This window comes from Nannobrachium achirus (genome assembly GCF_963921795.1).
Source record: "Nannobrachium achirus genome assembly, chromosome: 6".
NCBI lineage: Eukaryota > Metazoa > Chordata > Actinopteri > Myctophiformes > Myctophidae > Nannobrachium > Nannobrachium achirus.
The window spans coordinates 2,059,820-2,073,953 of NC_137815.1; the positions used below are offsets into that span (position 1 = coordinate 2,059,820).

General features: G+C 41.3%; 1 protein-coding gene and 3 long non-coding RNA genes across 4 annotated transcripts in view; 2 read left to right on the plus strand and 2 right to left on the minus strand.

Annotated features, from left to right (window-relative positions):
• Nucleotides 1–14,134, plus strand: part of LOC308286370 (solute carrier family 22 member 6-A-like) — a gene marked incomplete at both ends in the record, with an annotated part of 41,436 nt that overhangs the window by 1,596 nt on the left and 25,706 nt on the right. The window lies entirely within an intron of this gene.
• On the plus strand, nt 728–3,175 carry LOC308287845. Its single transcript, XR_013962161.1, has 2 exons — nt 728–1,537; nt 2,623–3,175. It is a non-coding gene; the product is annotated as an uncharacterized lncRNA (long non-coding RNA).
• On the minus strand, nt 8,277–10,235 carry LOC308287844. Its single transcript, XR_013962160.1, has 3 exons — nt 10,147–10,235; nt 9,889–9,971; nt 8,277–8,471 (listed from the first exon to the last, which is right to left on the minus strand). It is a non-coding gene; the product is annotated as an uncharacterized lncRNA (long non-coding RNA).
• On the minus strand, nt 11,253–12,411 carry LOC308287843. Its single transcript, XR_013962159.1, has 4 exons — nt 11,849–12,411; nt 11,629–11,696; nt 11,432–11,486; nt 11,253–11,326 (listed from the first exon to the last, which is right to left on the minus strand). It is a non-coding gene; the product is annotated as an uncharacterized lncRNA (long non-coding RNA).

Sequence of the window (14,134 nt, forward strand, 5' to 3'; positions counted from 1 at the left end):
ATAACCCACCCATCTCCCCAACTCACTCCCCAGTCACAGTTTTAATCAATGTAGAATTGTGTGCTGTAAATTAGGTGACTTCATTTAATTGACCACGTTTTAAAAAAAGTATTTGATTTTAAAATAAAAATCCTCTCTCTCACACTTCTGCCCCAGTGCCAATGCTGGCACCGTGCTTAAGGTTGCCTACCCCTGCTCTACACTGTCTGTCTGTGCACATTGTCTGTCTGTCTGTCTGTCTGTCTGTCTGTCTGTCTGTCTGTCTGTCTGTCTGTCTGTCTGTCTGTCTGTCTGTCTGTCCACACTGTCTGTCTGTCTGTCTGTCTGTCTGTCTGTCTGTCTGTCTGTCTGTCTGTCTGTCTGTCTGTCTGTCCAGTGTCCACACTGTCTGTCTGTCCTTCTGTCCATCTGAAATTGTTGTTAGTAATCTTCTGGATACACTTAATTATGTTGCAATGATTTTTTCTCTTCAATGTCTCGCGTTGCCATGGTTACCATAGACTTCCATGTAATTGTGCAATTGTGTAAAAAGTGCACGCCCATGCCTAGATGATGCACCACGTGTGTAGATGCTGTTCACAGCTTTCAAACAAAAAAATCCGCTTGGAAATCCGTTCAGGCATTCATGATTTATGGGCCATTATGTTTTCTTAAGATGTAAACAAACATGGCTACCATGTTTGAAAGAATGGGTTGGTATGGGGGTTAAATATGGAGTGTTTTTTGTCTCATTAATACTCAATCAAAAAAAAAAAAATCGAGAGAGAAAAAATAAAAACAGAGCAAAAAACTTTATGTCAAAAGCAAACAAATAAAAATCGAGAGAGAAAAAATAAAAACAGAGCAAAAAACTTTTATCCAAGCAAAATAAAAAGTACAGAGATAAAAAAAATAAAAACAGAGCAAAAGAAATGTAACCACAAGCAAAAAAAATAAAAGTCCAAGCAAAGAAATTCAAACAGCAATCAAAAAATATATAATTGCAAGCAAAATTATAATTATAATACTAATAAAGAAAAAAGAAATCGAGAACAAAACTTTTAAACTCAATATTTGCAAGCAAAATAATAATAATAATGAAGAAAAAAACTTGAGAACAAAACTTTTAAAACTAAGCAAACATATTTAAAAAGAAATCAAGCAAAACTTTTGTGTGCTAAAACAAATTATTTGAATGTGTTTTTCCAGTTTGTGAAATAAAGTTATTTTTTGCTTTTTTTTTTTTTTTTGACTTTTTTTTCTAAGTTTTTGGTCTCGATTTTTTTTTCTTTGTTTGCGATTTGTTTTCAAGCAAGTGCAAGTTCAAGGTCGGGAGGCGTGTCCCAGAGCCTGTAACACGCCTCTCCATTGGTCACTTGGGGTCTGACGTGCCGTTTCCATCCATCTTTCCCAGTGGGATCCATAATCAGGCGGCACTGCCGTGTGCTGCAGTGTTCACTCTCTTCTCAAGCAGTCCACCTGGTTGCTACTAGGCTAAGCGACGTACAGTGTTGGAGGAGGACTTGTGTGCGTCGGAAAAGTAGCCATGATTTTCCAGGTACAGTATGCGAGTATTCCTACCGTAGGAGACGGGGCCAGCGTACAGTATATATGTTTTTAATGAATATGTTTGCGCGCCGCCGCCTCCTTCTGTTGTTTACATGGTTAGCGTTAGCTTGTAGCTAAGTAGCATAGCTAACGCTCTGGTGGCATCGCTCGTTATTCCTTAAAACGTAATACATAAAACTTGGTACATGTGTACAGTTTTAGGCCATGGACATTTAGGGGGACTGCCCATAAGTGCGAGATCTCATACTCTCTCATTACTCCGAGTCTCCGACCCTAGGCATTGTTTGATTGATTGAAGACATTATTAGAAGTTTGCATAGAAAAAGGTACATGACGATTTTAAAGTCTAGTCTGGTCCGCTCTCATAATGTACACAGCGTAGACACAGTTATACATGTGATGCAACATACATAACATGGTTATGACGCACACGCTTTATTAAAGGCAAGCGCCACAATGGCCAGACTTGTTGCATGCATTACCAAGGGTTCAAGCCAGGTCCGGACCCCCTTGGCTCAGAGATGAAGCAATGACCCCAAGTAGTATAAATTATACAGTTGTGTTGCAAATTAAACTATTCATAGATGACGTGTTTGTCTGCACTGTCATCACTGATTTTAATTGCATTTTATATTTGTTTAGTTACACATTATAGTGTTGGACCTGTACTTGTCTGCTCTTTTCCCCTAAACACCAAATCACTTTGCCAAAAATAGCAGATCTACAAGCCCGTAACACATAGTGAGCTTGTAGATCCACTATTATTGGAAAAGAGATTTGGTGTATGTTGACTCATTAACTGAACATACTGTATTTTTCTTGTAATTAATTATGCTTCAATACGCTCCATGAATGTCCATGAATTAAATACTGAGGGCTTTCAACGTAAAAAAAAAAAAGACTGTAAAGGGTTTTATTTGAGATGTTCCTTTTAGGCAGGGTGTTTAACTTTAACTGTACTTGTACTGTACTACATTTCAAATGTATTGACTATACTTATACTGTTCTCCATTTTTGTCTAATAAAATAAATCAATCAAAAACACTTTACTGTTAAATTACAATGTGTCCACAGGCTGCTGCGTAAAGGCAACTATGCCCATACATGCTGAGATCCTGGAGTTGACTGGAAACGCTGCCTGTGACAACAAGAAGACCTGTATCATCCCCCGTCACCTCCATGCAGCTGCCTGTTGCAGCTCCTGGGTGGATTGACCATTGCTGCCCAACATCCAGGCGGTTCTGAGAAAGCCGCCAAGAAATACATCTGCTTCATACTTCATACAAACCCCACAAAGGCTCTTTTAAGAGCCACCTACCCTCTCAATTTAAAAGGTTGATTCTATTCCCATCTATACAATATACTGTACATACATTTTATACAAGCTGACTTTTCTTAAGCATGTCCCTGCGGCATGTCTATGCAGCCCGTCATGTTCATACCAATTATATACTTCAAAAGATGTAGGCTATTGTTAGATTGCATGGCTTAGTGCTCAGTTTATTGTCCCTATTGATCATTTGACACTGACCACATGTAATGGTTGTGAATTCTATTCAGAGCAGTTTTCTCTGCAATACATGCTATGTTATTAAGTGTACTGTATCCAATACATTATTTGAAAGCATACAGCTTCTTCATTGACTCACTCTGTAACAAGTCAAACCTATTACTAAGAAACTGCATGTATCTTGAAAAGTGTTTTAGTTATGGCTGAATGTTATGAATGCAGGTCTGAGGATAATCACAAATGAAAAGTGGGAAATGTGTTCTATACTTTGTTTTATTGGTCCAGGTCAATTGTCAGCATTTATCTTAATATATATATTATAGAGTAGTAGGCCTGGAATTGCTCATTTTAGAGGCAAGGTCACTTGGCCTTTGGTGTTTTTTTGTTTGTTTGTTTTTTAGGGCACAAAGGCCAATGCCAGGGCAAGAAGGCCAGTTTGAAATAATTTGTTGAATTTAAGGGTTAGGAATGATAACCTACTGTAATCTGCAGTGAAATAGATAAATGGTGGTATTTACAATCTGATCCATGTGTTAAGATTTCAGAATCTCAACAAAAGACTCTACATGACAAGAAGGAGACACTGGTGTCTACTGTACTTGACAAGAAAGAGGAAGTGCTACAGTCAGCTGGGGCATTAAGGCCACTGTGGCCTCAGGTCTTGCCATTGGTTTGAGGGGCACAATGCCCTGTACAGTAGGATGGCGTGTGACCATACCTCTATTACCAAAATAGATTCCACTGTGTTAAGAGTTGAGCATGATAAGCATAATTAGCCACTTCATGGCAAATACACTTTGAACAGAACCAAGTGTGGTATGCGTTGGGTATACTTTTTGTGGTTTTAAGACATTCAATGCCTTGATAACAATTGAACTGCTGACCGTTGCTGGCTTTGGAACAATTTTCAGAATAAGATCACTTTATATGTAGGGTATGCTACATTATAATGCATGATTATCTCAAAATACATGCATATCTATAATTCCTATGACCATCTAGCAGGTATTTTAAAACCTTAAATTAAGTTTTAATGACAGTGGCATGTTTTGAATATTTTAATATTAGGAGGTAGAAGTGACAAATGATCTTCCAGCTAAGGTGACCTCTATGACCATGTTTTTGTGTGTATAATGCTGAGGAAGTATTTCATTGTATTTTGACTTTGTATAAATAAGTCTTAGCCCACAGACCCCCATTTGAAAAAATATGCCAGTGACCCCCGTAAGAGAAGATTTGTCTGATTTCCAACCATTTTAATTTCAATGACCCCCATTTTACATGCATTAGGCTATGGACCCCATTTAATGGCATTCTATCCCCCCGAGACCCAGATTTATATTGTAGAAGCAGTACACTCCGAGTTACAGACCCATAAGGATCCATTTGGTTCCTAACTATCATTTAGCTGGGGACCTGCTGGAACTCCCACAAGGACACCTGGGTGTCCCCAGAAGCCACTTTGAGAACTAATGCTTCAGGGGAATCCTTTTGCATGGTGGTGCCAGGGGCCTGCAGAAGCAATAATATCGCTGCTTATATCTAACCTCTATATTTACCTTCAATTATAATACTTCTACAATACATTATATTTGGTACAGTAGGTTGCCTAGTTGTCTCCAATATGCCTCATAGCTATTGTTTTGGAACAGCTTATCTTGTTATATGGTTCAGCCAGTCCATGGAAGCAGCTACAGTAACAGTAGAACTATGATCTCTCCCCTGTTCTCTTGGCAGAACTACCGTACCACCGACATGTGTTATTGTACTTCTCCCCATGATATCATGTACAAAAAGCATAACCATCACCACATAGAATATTGTCTGGTCTCCTACTTGCCTTATCGATTACTGATTGATCCAGAATTCCACAACAGGCCCATTTTCTCAAAATACGCCTATGTATAGAAAACGTTTCTGGGTCCAAGACATTTCCAGTAGTCTATTTTGTAATAGAGGTATTGTCACATCAGTGGCTGCCGTACTAATACAATATAAAGTTAAACATAAATATCAATATAAAAACAGAACCCCAAAGTGACAATTATGAGTAATAGCAAAAATAGTAGATTACAACTGGAGAATAAACATGTGGTGTCTGTCAAGTTGTGTCAACAAGAATATTATTATTCATCAGGGAAAGCTGACAACAAGGACACAGAGGCATTTATTTCTAGGTACAGGATTTATTTCTTGGTGGATTTCTCGTCTTCTTGGAGAGAAGAACAGCCTGGATGTTGGGCAGCACACCACCCTGAGCGATGGTCATTCCACCCAGCTGCTTGAGATCCTTGTCGTTCCAACAGGCAGCTGGAGGTGACAGGGGATGATACGGGTCTTCTTGTTGTCACAGGCAGCGTTTCCAGCCAACTCCAGGATCTCAGCATGTATCTCCATCTCCTGCAGGCACGTCTTCTGCATCTTAGAAAGGATGAGAAGGAAGAGAGTTCAGAATCATCTTCTAAAAGAACAAGTTTCAAACCTTAAAATAAAAACAATTTGGTTAATGCCAATAAATACTACAATGTACTGTATCTGCTCGACAAGACCAATTGTACCAATAGTACAAATACAAATTACTGTGCCAGACAACACAGAACGGTTACAGATCACTATCTGGCACACACCGTATAGTTTCACGTGAGCCCTACTGTTCCAAATTTTGCACAGCACGCACACGCGTATGCATACACAGTACAGTAGGCAGCAATAATTTGTCATTAATTTTCTCACGTATATGCCTACCCCTATTAGTGTAGGAGTATACTCCATTGTGGCATGCTTGTATTTTAATAGAGATAGATAGTAGATAGAATCATTTGTTTTTCTTTGTGGGGAATTCTGATGAAAAAAAGGCTGCTTGGGTATTGTGTTGCTGCATTGGGATTAGGATTCATACGTTTCAGGAATCGAAAGATATCTGTTTATCACAGAGTTTCTATTTGCAAAATATGAATATGTAAAGCCACATGCAAAGGAGAACATATATTTATGTGCTGTGGACAACGACTCTGTGTCTGTCTGACAATACGCTTCAGGTTTAGCTTTAATCGCGGTAAATCATGGCTGTGTGAATGTGGCCCTACTGTCTAGTGTTAACTAAATGTATGAACATCAGGACATTGACATCATTGTTTACACATACTATATGTATATACGTGCATTTTAACACACTGTACATTGAAACGTTCTACTAACAGACTGACAACATGGTTGATAAAAATAAAGGAATGTGTTTTTAATGTACCTGTGCAAGGAGCTGTTGCCCACTGGGACCTGGTACACCTTCAGCAGCACTTGGTCTGGTCCCCGGTTCCCCAACACAAGGTCCTTGAGCAGCAGGTGACTCTACAGGGGTACATGGTCTGGACTCTTGCATGCAAACCACCTCATTTTCATCCTCCTCCTCATCCTGAGTGAACAGTAAATGTTAAGTGTAGATTTGTTAATGTCGGTTAAGAACTGGTTGGTTGATTGAAGAATGTGTTTGCTGGTACACTGGTACAAGTACAAGGTCAACCAAAAGGAGATCCTAGAAAGCTCTACGGCTCATTTCCACAGGAACCACTCTTTAAGTCATGGGTCTACAATGTTTTCAGGCCAAGGACCCCTTGGTTAAGAGATGAAGCAGGGACCCCCACAACCTTTTCATAGATTCCATATAGTTTCATCGTTTGACAGCACAATCAGTGTATTTTGGATTCATGTCAGTTTGTGTTTTCAGATATTTTACCACTTGAGCTGTCATTAGCTAATAAACTTTACCTTTTACTCTACTTAGTTTGCCCTTTTTCCCCTCTACACAAAACCTCTTTGCCGAAAATAGCCGATCTATAAGCTCATAACGCCCCGCAGCGCAAGGCGTTGTGAGCTTGTAGATCTGCTATTTTTGGCTACAGTTATCAGAATATGGCCACTAGGGTTCAAGTTGTTTAATATAAAAAGGATTGCCTGCTTTAAGTATCTCATATTACATTGAAAGACAGACGGATAGAACATAGTACTTTATCTAGGATAACATCAATTCCAAAAGCAGAAAGAGCATAACATCAAATAAAAAGGCAGGAAAAAGGGGTGGGGGGAGCATGGGGGCTTAGTCAATTTACAAGTCACGGGTAGCAGCTGTCTGAAGGTGACTTTTCATACCAATTTTGAAGGAGGCTAGGGATTTGCTTTCCTTTAAGGCTTGTGGAAGGGCGTTCCACATGTTGATGGTATAGCAGGAGAACGAGTTAGAGCCTTGTTTAGTCTTAAATCTACGTTGATGATTAGTGGAGCTGCCTCTGGTGTTGTGATCGTGAACATCCTTGACCTTTAGGAAGTAGTTTGTCAGGGTATCTTGGAGGTGTAGTGCATCTTGTACACCAGGCCCATTGCAAGATGCTGTACTCAGTCAGCTACTTTCAGCCATCCCACGTTTTCGTGGTGATGATCGGTAAGGTGGGCCAGAGGAGGAAGACCAAGCACAACCCTAATTAGTTTGTTCTGAGCTGTTTGGAGCTTTAACTTTAAGGCAGCTGGGGCATCGTGATACCAGACAAGGACTCCGTAATCAATGAGGGCCCCAATAAGAGCACCTCCTAGGGTCTTTCGAGATTTAATATTGATCAGCGGGGCAACCCTTTGCAAAAAAAGGAATTTGTTGGTTGACTTTATTGATTACCTTGGTAGTCAGTTTTTCACTGGATAGGTTAGCCTCCAGGATGCAACCCAGGTAGCAGATGTTTTTTTTTCTTGCCATCACAGTGTCACCTACTTTAATTATGAAGTTCTCAAAGTTTCTGACTAGATCCAAAGAGGATACATTCAGTTTTACCTTGGTGAATTGAGAGTATGTTGTCTAAGGGCCTTTTCAACCTGCAATATATCTCTGCCTGAGACTAGGAGAGCCGAGTCATCCGTGAACAGAAACAGATTGCAGTCAGAAGCAGATGTCAACTTTTTACAGCTTTGTTCTCACAAGCCTGGGGTAAAGTGTGAATTTTTCTTACCGGAGTTTCTGAGTGAGATGACTCTCCTTTGCACTCCTTATCATGCGGTTCCAACTCATGAAGCGGCATGCAAGTGGAGCAATGCTTGCATTTCAATATCTCTGCCTGAGACTAGGAGAGCCGAGTCATCCGTGAACAGAAACAGATTGCAGTCAGAAGCAGATGTCAACTTTTTACAGCTTTGTTCTCACAAGCCTGGGGTAAAGTGTGAATTTTTCTTACCGGAGTTTCTGAGTGAGATGACTCTCCTTTGCACTCCTTATCATGCGGTTCCAACTCATGAAGCGGCATGCAAGTGGAGCAATGCTTGCATTTCACCTTTGGCATCATGGCGAATATGGCGAATTCTGGTGCATCAAGTGCCAGCGGCGTAAGGTCCAACTCATCTTGAAGAGGAACTATGTATAAGGACTGTTTTCCTCCTGCCGAGAGAGACACACACACATTCAAAAGATAACAAAATATATGTTGCTATATAATGCACAATTTACAATTTAAGCATTTAGCAAACGCTTTTAATCCAAAGCGACTTACAATAAGCAAGGTAATACGTCTACATACATCAGATGAAAAGAAATCATAGGCTAATCAAGGAAAACAGTTGGACAACAAGCAGGTAATACAACATCATCATATAACAAATGCAGAGAAATATTAGGCAAATCTGATGGCTAAGGTGGAGTGTGAATAGGTGAGTCTTAAGATCATGGCACAATTTAGGGATGAGTCTGGAGTTCTAAGTGCAGCTGGGAGTTTGTTCCACAGCTTGGGGGCCAATAGGGCGAAAAGCCTAGGACGAGTGGATCGTTGTCCTGCGGTTTTTAGTGCTGGTGCTGTCAGTATCCCTGTGTTGGCTGTTCTGAGTGCACTAAGGGGGTTGTAATGTTCAATCAGGCTTTGGAGTTATGGAGGTGTCAGACCTTTCAAGGATTTGAAGGCCAGCATCAGTGTTTTGTATTCTGTGCGGGCAGCAACCGGAAGCCAGTGGAGGGACCGGAGAAGGGGGGAGAAGTGAAAACTTTGGTTGGTTGAAGACCAATCGTGCTGTGGCATTTTGGATCAATTGGAGAGCTTTAGGTGATGTAACCAGGGTTTTGTCTACAGATATGGAACCGACGTCACCAGGGTGTTGTCTACACAGATATGGTGAGATCCCGCATGGGGGAGGACTTAGCTTGGAACAAGAGAGTAGCTCCAGCTCCATAGACAATAGTTAGTTGCGACCGTAGATCGCATTTACTACCAAAACCTCCACCGGCTGTCCGTCTGTCAGTGAGTCAGTCAGTCAGTCAGTCACACTTTTGCCCTGCTTATATCTCCACAACATCCATGCCAAATTTTGCACACACACTCCTTACCTGCCAAACTACAACCTCCAAGGACCCCCGGAGCTCCAGGGACCCCCAGGACCCTGGGGGACCCCCAGGTGTAAAAAATGACCAAATGTGCAAAAATGACCAAATGACCACCCCAACGGGGCTGCTCACGGGGAATTCCTGGGGACCACCCACTCCTGGTGCTCTAGAACGGATGCAAAAGTGGTGGCGCCCCCAGTGGAGGACCCCCTCCACTGCAGCTCACATAAAATGCAGTAACTCCTACAGATTTTGCCCTAAAATCTCGAAAATCCCTACACAGCATGTCATCAACATGGATCAAGAAGATTTTGGAAAAACAAATTTTTGCCCTATTTGCTCCCGATTAGGGAGTCTTACTGGTTATATAGGGTTTAGTTATAGTTATATAGGGTTTCCGGGTTTAAATTGGTTAATAATGACTAGGCCATTAAATGCATTTATAGCAAATTGTATAAGACTAGAATCAGTTTGATTTCCTTACCTCTGCATCTCAGAATGCTGGGGCTGGTTGGCTCTGATCGTTGACATGAGGCGCCGAATGTCAGCAGGTGACTGCTTGTCAAACTGGAATGACAGTTACGTTGTTAACGGTTAATACAAATGCTGTCAACAAGAGAACACAGAGCATAAAGCCGAGTGACAGCCTCACGCTGATTTAGATTTTGTCTCTGTTGCCACAATATGATCCCTAGGACACCACAGGCCTAAGTCACAGTGTGAATGAACACATTATCCTTACCTGCGGCTGTTGTCGGACACTGGCCGGCGGTACCTGTGGCCATCCAGTCTCGATCTGCGTTCTGCACAGAGACAAAATGAGAAGTTGTTGTAAAGGCCCCCCCCCCCACACTAACACTAGTCTAGTGCTGTTAAGAATGCTTAAAGGAGTAGTTCACCCCCGAAATAAAATTTTAGTCATGGCTTGGAGACAATAGCATTTTTTGTATTTGTCACATTCCTAGGACATTCGGGTCCCCATCCGGAATCAAAGGGGGGAAATTCATTCTAACAATTTTATTTTTGTCTTAAGAATGTGACAAATACAAACCAGTAAGACTCCCTAATCGGGAGATAAGCGACCGTTGGTCGCTTATCTCCATAAATAGAGCAAAAATGTGTTTTTCCAAAATCTTCCTGATCCATGTTGTTGACATGAGTGTAGACATACTGTGTAGTGATTTTCGTGATTTTAGGGCAAAATCTGAATCGGCCTCATGGTGGCGCTAGAGGGCCATGTGAGAAATGAGGGGTGGGGTCTCCTCGCCGCCAAGGCGGACGAATAGGTACCGGCCCCGGCTCTCCCGGTCGCTCCTAGCCCGAGTTACGGCATTTTATGTGAGCTGCAGTGGCAGGGGGTCCTCCACTGGGGGCGCCACCACTTTTGCATCCGTTCTGGAGCACCAGGAGTGGGTGGTCCCCGGGAATGCCCCGTGAGCAGCCCCGTTGGGGTGGTCATTTGGTCATTTTTGCACATTTGGTAATTTTTTACACCTGGGGGTCCCCCAGGGACCTGGGGGTCCCCGAAACTCCGGGGGTCCTTGGAGGTTGTAGTTTGGCAGGCAAGGAGTGTGTGTGCAAAATCTGGCATGGATCGGGGCAACGGTTGCAGAGATATGAGCAGGGCAAAAGTGTGACGTGTGACGTGTGACAGAGGGAGTGACGGAGGGAGTGACGGAGGGACAGCCGGTGGAGGTTTGGATAGTGTGCAAGTAACTGCGACCTACGGTCGCAATAATACAATTGAACTCCATGTCTGCAAGGCATAAGTAATCAATAGAAAAAAAGTCATTAAGCCATTAAATGCACTTCTGTATAGCAACATTGTACAAACAGCTTGATCTTTACCTGTGCATCAGTGTGTGGCCAGGCATAGGCCGGTTGGCCCCGCTTAGGCCGTAACTAGTTGATGGCTCATCAAGCTGGAATGACAATTAAGTCGCATAGGTTAATTAAACTATAACGATGCAACAGCCTCACGCATAACTATAATTTGTCTCTGTTGCCCAACTATGACCTGTCCTTACATAAGCCTGTGGTCTGACTCTGCCCGGCTGTGTCGTTCCTGGCTTCATCTGCGTTCTGGAAGGAGACAAAATGAGAACTTTTCATGGGTCACGTCTGCACAGCACACTAATTAACACTAATGCTATTAAGAAAGCTTAAGCCATTAAATGAAATTCATAGCAAGTACTTTCCGTATAGCAACATTGCGTATCTTTACCTGTGCATCGGAGGAGTGTGACCAGGCACAGGCCGGTTGCCTCCGCTATGGGTTGGCTGCTCGTCAAACTGGAATGACAGTCAAATCACTACGGTTAATTAAAATTGTTACAATGAGAGCACAGAGCATAAAACCCATGCATGATTAGTTACAGTCTCTGTTGCCCCACTAGGAACACATGATGAGCAGATGTATGTGTGAATGAATACATTATCCATACCCAAGCCTGGGGTGGTCTGACACTGCCTCCTGGTCGGTTCTGCATTCTGCCATGGATACAAGGAAAAGTTATTGTCGAAAAGGCAAGACCATAATACATACATGGCATGGCTACGAAAGCGTTTTGGTTAAGACTGTCAGTAGGCACTTTTATAGGGCAGTGGTTCTCAAACCTTTTCATGTCAAGAATAAAGATCCCCCAAACTGACACTTAATAGACTGTGGAACCCCATTTGAAAAGATATGCCAGCGACCCCCATTAGAGAAGGTTTTCACGACTCTAGCAGTGGTTCTCATTTCAAGGGCCCCCAGTTAGACATGCATTAGTCTATGGACCCCTTTTAAGGATATTTCTTCCTCTAGGATCACAATTTATATTGTAAAATCTACGTTATTTTAATTCTGAGTGTACAAATGGGCTAGCCTCCATTTGGTTCCAGTTTGACATGCAATAGGCTAGTATGGACCACCATTAAATGGTACCTCTAGGATCCACACTTATATTGTAAAAACGATTAACATCGCTTAATTACATTAACAAAGTCTACAAATGGATTAATAATAATAATCATCAATGACGTTATTTGTATAGCACCTTTCATGACATGAAATGCAGCTCAAAGTGCTTTAAAGGGGGAAAACGAAGCACAGATGCTTAACAGAAAAGCAAAAATGATAGGGTCCACTTGGTTCCAGTTTGAAATGCATTAGGCCCCCATTTAATGGCATTTGGGGGACCCCGGGGGGCATTTGGGAACCAGTGTTTTATGGTACAGTGTAGTTTGCGTTGGTTATGGTGATTACAGTGTATGGTATGGTCCTTACTGTACAGTGTACAGCAGCAGAACTTCGTCGTGATTATGTTCAGTACTAATACTGGGTTTCCAGAAGAACTATTCTATCAACATAAGTTTAGTAAAGTTTGCAACAACACACGGGGCGAAGACGGCACCTGCTACACATGTGTTTCAGCGCACATGCAGCGCCAGCGGCCAACTGTAAAAACTATCATTTAACGAAATAAAGTCAACTTAATGTGATAAAGTTAAAGCGAACCAACTAAAATCATACTTACGCATCGACTCTCTGTGTGGAGAGTGGACTGTGGACTCGTCTGGAGTCGAATTAAGCGGCGGTGGAGGCTGCGTGGGGTCCAAGCAGCAGCAACGCTAGCCTAGCCTAGCATAGCTCTATTAGCTGTAAAGGTGGGAAGCTCGCGAACGAATCGAGTCTTTTGAACGGCTCTTTGAAATGAACGATATGATTCGGTTCACAGTAGCGAGCGCCGAGCCGTTCCTTTCTAATGAAACAGTGGTGGGAAAACATGTATAGGGTTGAAGTTATTTGTAATTATGATCAGAATCTACAAAGTAACTAGTAACTCGAATGAGCCAGTCTTTTGAACGGCTCTTTGAAAGGAACGGATCCCAGAGATCCGGCTCACTTCAAAGAGCCATAAATCCCATCTCTACTGCAGCACACGGCAGCAGTGCCCTGTCCGTCAGACCCGGTCAGACCCGGTCAGACCCCGAGAGACCAATGGAGAGGCGTGTTACATGAAGAAGGCTCTGGGACACGCCTCCTGACCTTGAACTTGCAGAAAATGAATCGCAAACAAAGAAAAAAAATTCGAGACCAAAAACTTAGAAAAAAAAAGTAAAAAAAAAAAAAAAAAAGCAAAAAATAACTTTATTTCACAAACTGGAAAAACACATTCAAATAATTTGTTTTAGCACACAAAAGTTTTGCTTGATTTATTTTTAAATATGTTTGCTTAGTTTTAAAAGTTTTGTTCTCAAGTTTTTTTCTTCATTATTATTATTATTTTGCTTGCAAATATTGAGTTTAAAAGTTTTGTTCTCGATTTCTTTTTTCTTTATTAGTATTATAATTATAATTTTGCTTGCAATTATATATTTTTTGATTGCTGTTTGAATTTCTTTGCTTGGACTTTTATTTTTTTTGCTTGTGGTTACATTTCTTTTGCTCTGTTTTTATTTTTTTTATCTCTGTACTTTTTATTTTGCTTGGATAAAAGTTTTTTGCTCTGTTTTTATTTTTTCTCTCTCGATTTTTATTTGTTTGCTTTTGACATAAAGTTTTTTGCTCTGTTTTTATTTTTTCTCTCTCGATTTTTTTTTTTTTGATTGAGTATTAATGAGACAAAAAACACTCCATAGTTAAACATGCAATTTCGCGATCGCGATCATGCCTAATACATTTCTGGAGGTCCAAAAAAAAAATTTGAAAAAAAAAATGTTGATTTTTTTTTTTTTTTTTTTCAAAA